General features: G+C 49.6%; 1 protein-coding gene across 2 annotated transcripts in view; it reads left to right on the top strand.

The window, feature by feature from the left end:
- GPC3 (glypican 3) overlaps positions 1–5224 on the top strand; it is a 246051-nt gene that overhangs the window by 136896 nt on the left and 103931 nt on the right. The gene's annotated exons all lie outside the window — the stretch shown is intronic.

Below are 5224 nucleotides of genomic sequence, written 5' to 3'. Positions count from 1 at the left end.
CGGGGCGCAGCAGGAGGGGGGCCAGCCACTATAATGAAGGTTTCTTGAGCATTTCCATTCCACCTGCTATTTTCATGGGGTTTTTTGGGAAACGAATAGAAAAGCTTGCGAGGCGATGGAACGGCAGCGTTCTTGCCAACCTCCGCAAGAGAGATGAACTTAAACAGATGCAAAGAAGCTGTGTTGACTTCAGCTGGGGCTGGACATTTACTGCAAAAAGGCAGCTTTCTTTTTTCCAGGAGGATAAGGACCATTGCAAAATCACAGTGAAACAAGCTCTTATTGTGGCAATAGCGCTACCCTTGCTTAGCTTCCTCTAACATAGCTACCTTGCAGTCAAAACCACAGGACCTCCACGTCTGCTGTTCGCTAACGCACTTCAGTTGTTCTGCTGTAAAGACACCTTTTTTTGCAGGGGAGATTAAAGGCTTAAGTGTAAGGAGGCAGTTGCCTGGCTGCAAAGGAAGCATTGCAGCCTTGTAAATTGTGTTGTATGCAAAGATTTAAGGGGCAGCTTTCAAAGGCACAAATGGAAGTTATTGATTTTCAGTGGGAGTTTGAAACCGAGACTGAATATCTCAGCCTAAACTTGTGAGAGCCCTAAGGTGGCACGGTGAAGCAGGCAGATGTCAGGGGGTGCCAAAGTCAAGGCAGCACGTCCGGTCTTCTCTCTGTCCTGGAGATGTATTAGTTGCCCAACCACTTGCTACCGCAGCTTTGTTTTCTTGCAGATCTATAAGGTACATCGGGGAATTCCCATGCACCCGTACAGCCTGGGGATGGACTGGCTGGGCAGCAGCTCTGCAGGAAAACACCTGGGGGAACAGGGGACAAGAAGATGGATAGGAGCCAGCAGTGTGCCCTTGGTGCCAAGAAAGCTAAGGGCATCCTTAGACAAAACCTTGTCTGGGATGATGTAGTTGGGGCTGGTCCTGCTTGGAGCAAGGGTTGGACTAGATGTGACCTCCTGAGCTCCCTTCAACCCTCCTTGTCTGTGATTCTGATATGGCTTGCACATCTTCTATGTAAATGGCTTCCCTGGTTTGCTGCTACTGGACCAGAAAGCTTGGGGGTGCCCTCAGACTTAGGCATTTCGTGATGTTGGGGCAATGAACAGTACCGCAGGTGTTTAGCATTTGTAAATGGAAACCTCAATGCATGCTGCTCTGAGAGCACAGAGAGGGAAAGGGCGATTTGAAGCCAGCTCATCGGAAAGAAGTAAAGGGGCAGCGCTGGGTCCAGCCTGGAGTTCGGTTCCTGTGGTGCGGGGGCCCGAGGAATGCCCCGACTCTTCCACGCTCCCCTGTCACCTAACCCCTTCCACGAACTGATCAAGCTCCAGCCTTCGCTGAAGCCCGCAGCCCAGAGGAGCCATCAGGGTCCTGGCATGTATGCCACACTGTGCCGAGGCTGGCAGCCGTCTTTTGAAGTCATTGCAACTCAAGGGGGAACGTACCCTTTTCAGGAAAGCCAGCTTTTCAATTAAGCCATGCATTTTTATGATCTGAGAGGAGTGATTTCATGCTCCTGTCAATAACCCGCACTCAATGTGCTGTTATGACCTTTATTACTTATTTTTCTTTTGTATTATTTCCATTTCATAATGGCGATATGGCACTCCGTGTGCTCCATGTCCGGGGAATTATCGCTCTCCCTAAGTAGCTGAAGTCATTGTGACTTTGGCCTTGTGCCTCGCAATCCACCTGAGCCTTGCGGTAATTCCCCTTGACTTGCTTCAGAGGGCGTTTCAGTGCATACGCAGTGCCCAGGTACCCATGCTTTTAGTCTCGTTTACAAGCATGCGCTTTGCCATCTCCGACACCCTGCCATTTCCTACGGACAGTTGGGTGATTGCACGGTCCGAGCATAGCAAGTGCTTTTGCTCTTGCTAACGTTGTCCCTTCAGGTTTCAGTGCATTGTTTCCCCACCTCTTCCGTTGTGCATTGCTAAATAGCTTTGGTGCGTCACCCCAGTGATGGCTGCATTTAGTGCTACATGAAGTAGCCTCAAGGTATAATTTTTATTTCCCCCTCTAACCACCTCACCTCTTCTGGATGTTTTTAAGTGTGCGCGTTGCATCCGTAGTGCTTTGACGTGGTCCTTTTCACTGCGCCGTGGCCTCTTTTGAGGTGCTAAAAGGGTCTCCTCGGGATTCCCCATTGGGGGTGCATATTCCAGTACACCAAGCGTCACCGCTGTTATGGTCATAAGAACAATGTGTGCTAGTCTGCGCCCCCAGCCCCTCTCCATTCGTCTTCTTGAAAATAGCCTTGGAAAGGTTTCATTGCATTTTTTTGCAACCCTCTTCCCCCCCAGTGAAAGCCGCGTTTTAGGCAGGGGCGTGCATAACAACAAGCGACCCAGGCCGTTAACTTTGCTGGGAATAAGAAAGCCGTGCGCTTGCACGGCCATGCCTCCCTTCTGCTCAGCTGACCGCATCAGTTCTTGTGAGCACGCTTGAACGTTTCCTCCTCTCTGAAGTAGTAGGAATTTACTCCGGGGGCTGCTTGCTGGGATTTTGAGATTCCCTTTGGGGAGGAATATTTTAAAACAGAGAATTGCTGGGGGGAGTCAGGGGAGGATGTTTTGGGGCCTGTGGGAAGCGTCTCGGTGACCACGGGGGCTCCTATGGGAGGCGGAGAGGTTCTCGGCTTCGCTGCTGCTCGCTCCGACGCACCAATGCAAAGGTGGCAAGAATAAAAAAGAAACGGGTCTTTTTGCCAGTTGGCTCAATAAATATGAAGCAAGTGTCATGCCCCTTATAGGAGCAGGACCGTGTGCACGCGATCTCCTCTTGTGCCGCTGTTCTGAGATTCCTCTGTGAAGCAGCCCTTGGCATGGGAGGTTTTGCACAGGCACCTGCAATACCCTCTAATCAGAGAAGAGTATCCTGCCCCTGCTGACCGCGTGCGAGGCACGAGGAATCAGAAGAGGGAAGAGGAATGACTTTTTTTATTTCTTTTTTTGAGGGACTGAATAGAAGAGAGGGTGCAGGTGAGCAGGCCGGCTCAGCGTGAGAGGACCTGGCCTTGGCTGCAGCGTGCGCAAAGGCACGGGCCCGGGAGGCGCTTTGTGGTCTTTGATGGAAGCTGTTCTTGGTGCTCTCGAGAATGAAAGCGGGAAGTTTCCCCTAATCTCAGTGGCCTGTTGAAAGAAACTTTTTTTTTTGTTTAAAAAATGTAAAGCGTCAGCCACCTTAATACGTGCTCCGTGTGCAGAGAGAGCCCGCAGCGCGGTTTTTATCAGGATGGCCATGAATTTGTTCCTGCCATTTTTGCATCACCGAGCAGTGAGTGAATGAGCTGTGAGAGGCGCCCGGGAGAAGTGGGTTCTCGTCCCGGCTTGGCTGCAGGCAGGTCATTTGGGCCCGTCTTTGGTGGGGCTGTTGTCACGTATTACTGACAGGACAAGGAGCAATGGGCTCAGGCTGCAGCAAGGGAAGTCGAGGTTGGATATTAGGAAAAACTTTCTCACTAGGAAGGTCGTAAAGCACTGGACCAGGCTACCCGGAGAGGTGGTGCAGTCTCCATCCTTGCAGGTTTTGAAGACCTGGCTAAACCAACCTTTGGCTGGGATGATGCAGTTGGGGCTGGTCTTGCTTGGAGCAGGGGTTGGACTGGATGTGACCTCCTGAGCTCCCTTCCACCCTCATTGTCTACGATTCTATATATGCTTATTTTATAGCACTGGAAAAGAGCCCTGGTTTAGATGACACGCATGTCTACCTTTCCTTGGCCTGCCAGCCCAGAGAACCTAACGCTAGCATCATGCAAGTTAGAAGATAATGGCACAAGTGCCAGCTGGTAAGACAGCAAAGGTCTCATCTTACTTCAGCCTTGAAATAGTGGCTTAAAAAGAAAATCCACATTGCACTTCTCATTTTTTTGTATGCTAGTAACTGGGACCCCGAAGAGACTCGTGCAGTGATGCTGCTGGGTGCTGAATGTGCCTACCGTCGCATACAATCTGTATCTGGAGGGCTTCCTGGTCTCAGGAATTGCTGGCTTAATATGTGCCTTGCTCAGATGTAGGGCTGTTGTGTCCTGGCAGAGAGCTGGAAACCGTGTTGCTGAAGAACAATGTCATCCGTGACATCACGTGTATTGGATCCCGGTGACAGAGAAGGAAAATGGGTTCCCATTTGGCCGTAACACACATTAAGCAAATGTGAAAGGAACATTATGGTTTAAAAATTAAATACTTAGTTAAATAATTAAACATGAATAATTTTTGTGCAAATGGAGCTGGGAGATGCAGGTTGCCAGGCTGACACAGTTCAAAGCCGTTGCGCTGCAGAGTGTCAGTGACCTGTGAACGTAGAGGCTGTTCGTTACTTTTATCACGTTGTTAATAATGCCCTGGAGGAAGAGGGACCCGGAGCGATGGAGATGTTTAGCATAAAAAAGAATTAAGCACCTGTCTGCAATGAGACTCCTTTTAACTTGTTAATTTACATAGTTACCGGGGGATATGTGAATATATCACTTCTTATATCGGTTACGTGCAAAAATACTGAAATGTCTTTTTAATAAGACGTATAGACAGTTCTGCCATCGCTGCGAGTCAGTCCATCAGCAGAGGCTCTCTTTAAGGGCTGTGTTTGCTCGGTGTAGGGGATGTGTTCAGATCTGATCCACTGACCCTGGACAGAAGATTGGGATAAGGATATAATTTGACTCGGGAACACATTTGCCACCTTCAGAGGTGAATAGGAATTTTTCTAGTAGAGGGGGTTGGGAATTACTCGGTGAAATGCTTTTTCCATTGGAAAATGAGGATTTGTGGAAATAACTTGTCCGAGACACGTACTGGTCTCAATGAAACTTCTCTTGGAGAGGTTTCTTGGTGTCACAACAGGAGACTCTCCACCCTGATGGCTGCCATCACACTTACCTGCCCCATGACAGCTTCATGTTCAACTTCTTGCTCTGCCTTGGGTCTCACGTGATCGGAGGGGGAGTCCTGACCGCTAGGTCATTGGCTGGTCCCTTCTCTGGTCTTCTTTCACCTTTTTTATATGGGCATGGCTTCTTCTTGACCTGGGATGGGAAACTTCTTTGGTCATCCAAGCATGCACGTATTTCATAGTTTCATAGCTGTTAGGGGCTGGAAGGGACCTTACAGACCATCGGGTCCAGCCCCCTGTACTTGGGCAGGATAGACTGCTGGGATCAGATGGGCCCAGCAATTGGGTGTCAACGTTTGGCCCCACACACACGTTTA

The sequence above is a fragment of the Alligator sinensis genome, unplaced genomic scaffold (genome assembly GCF_000455745.1).
Source record: "Alligator sinensis unplaced genomic scaffold, ASM45574v1 scaffold1567_1, whole genome shotgun sequence".
Lineage (NCBI taxonomy): Eukaryota > Metazoa > Chordata > Crocodylia > Alligatoridae > Alligator > Alligator sinensis.
The sequence above is the reverse complement of the archived record's forward strand: the minus strand, read 5'-3'. Positions and strand labels throughout refer to the sequence as shown.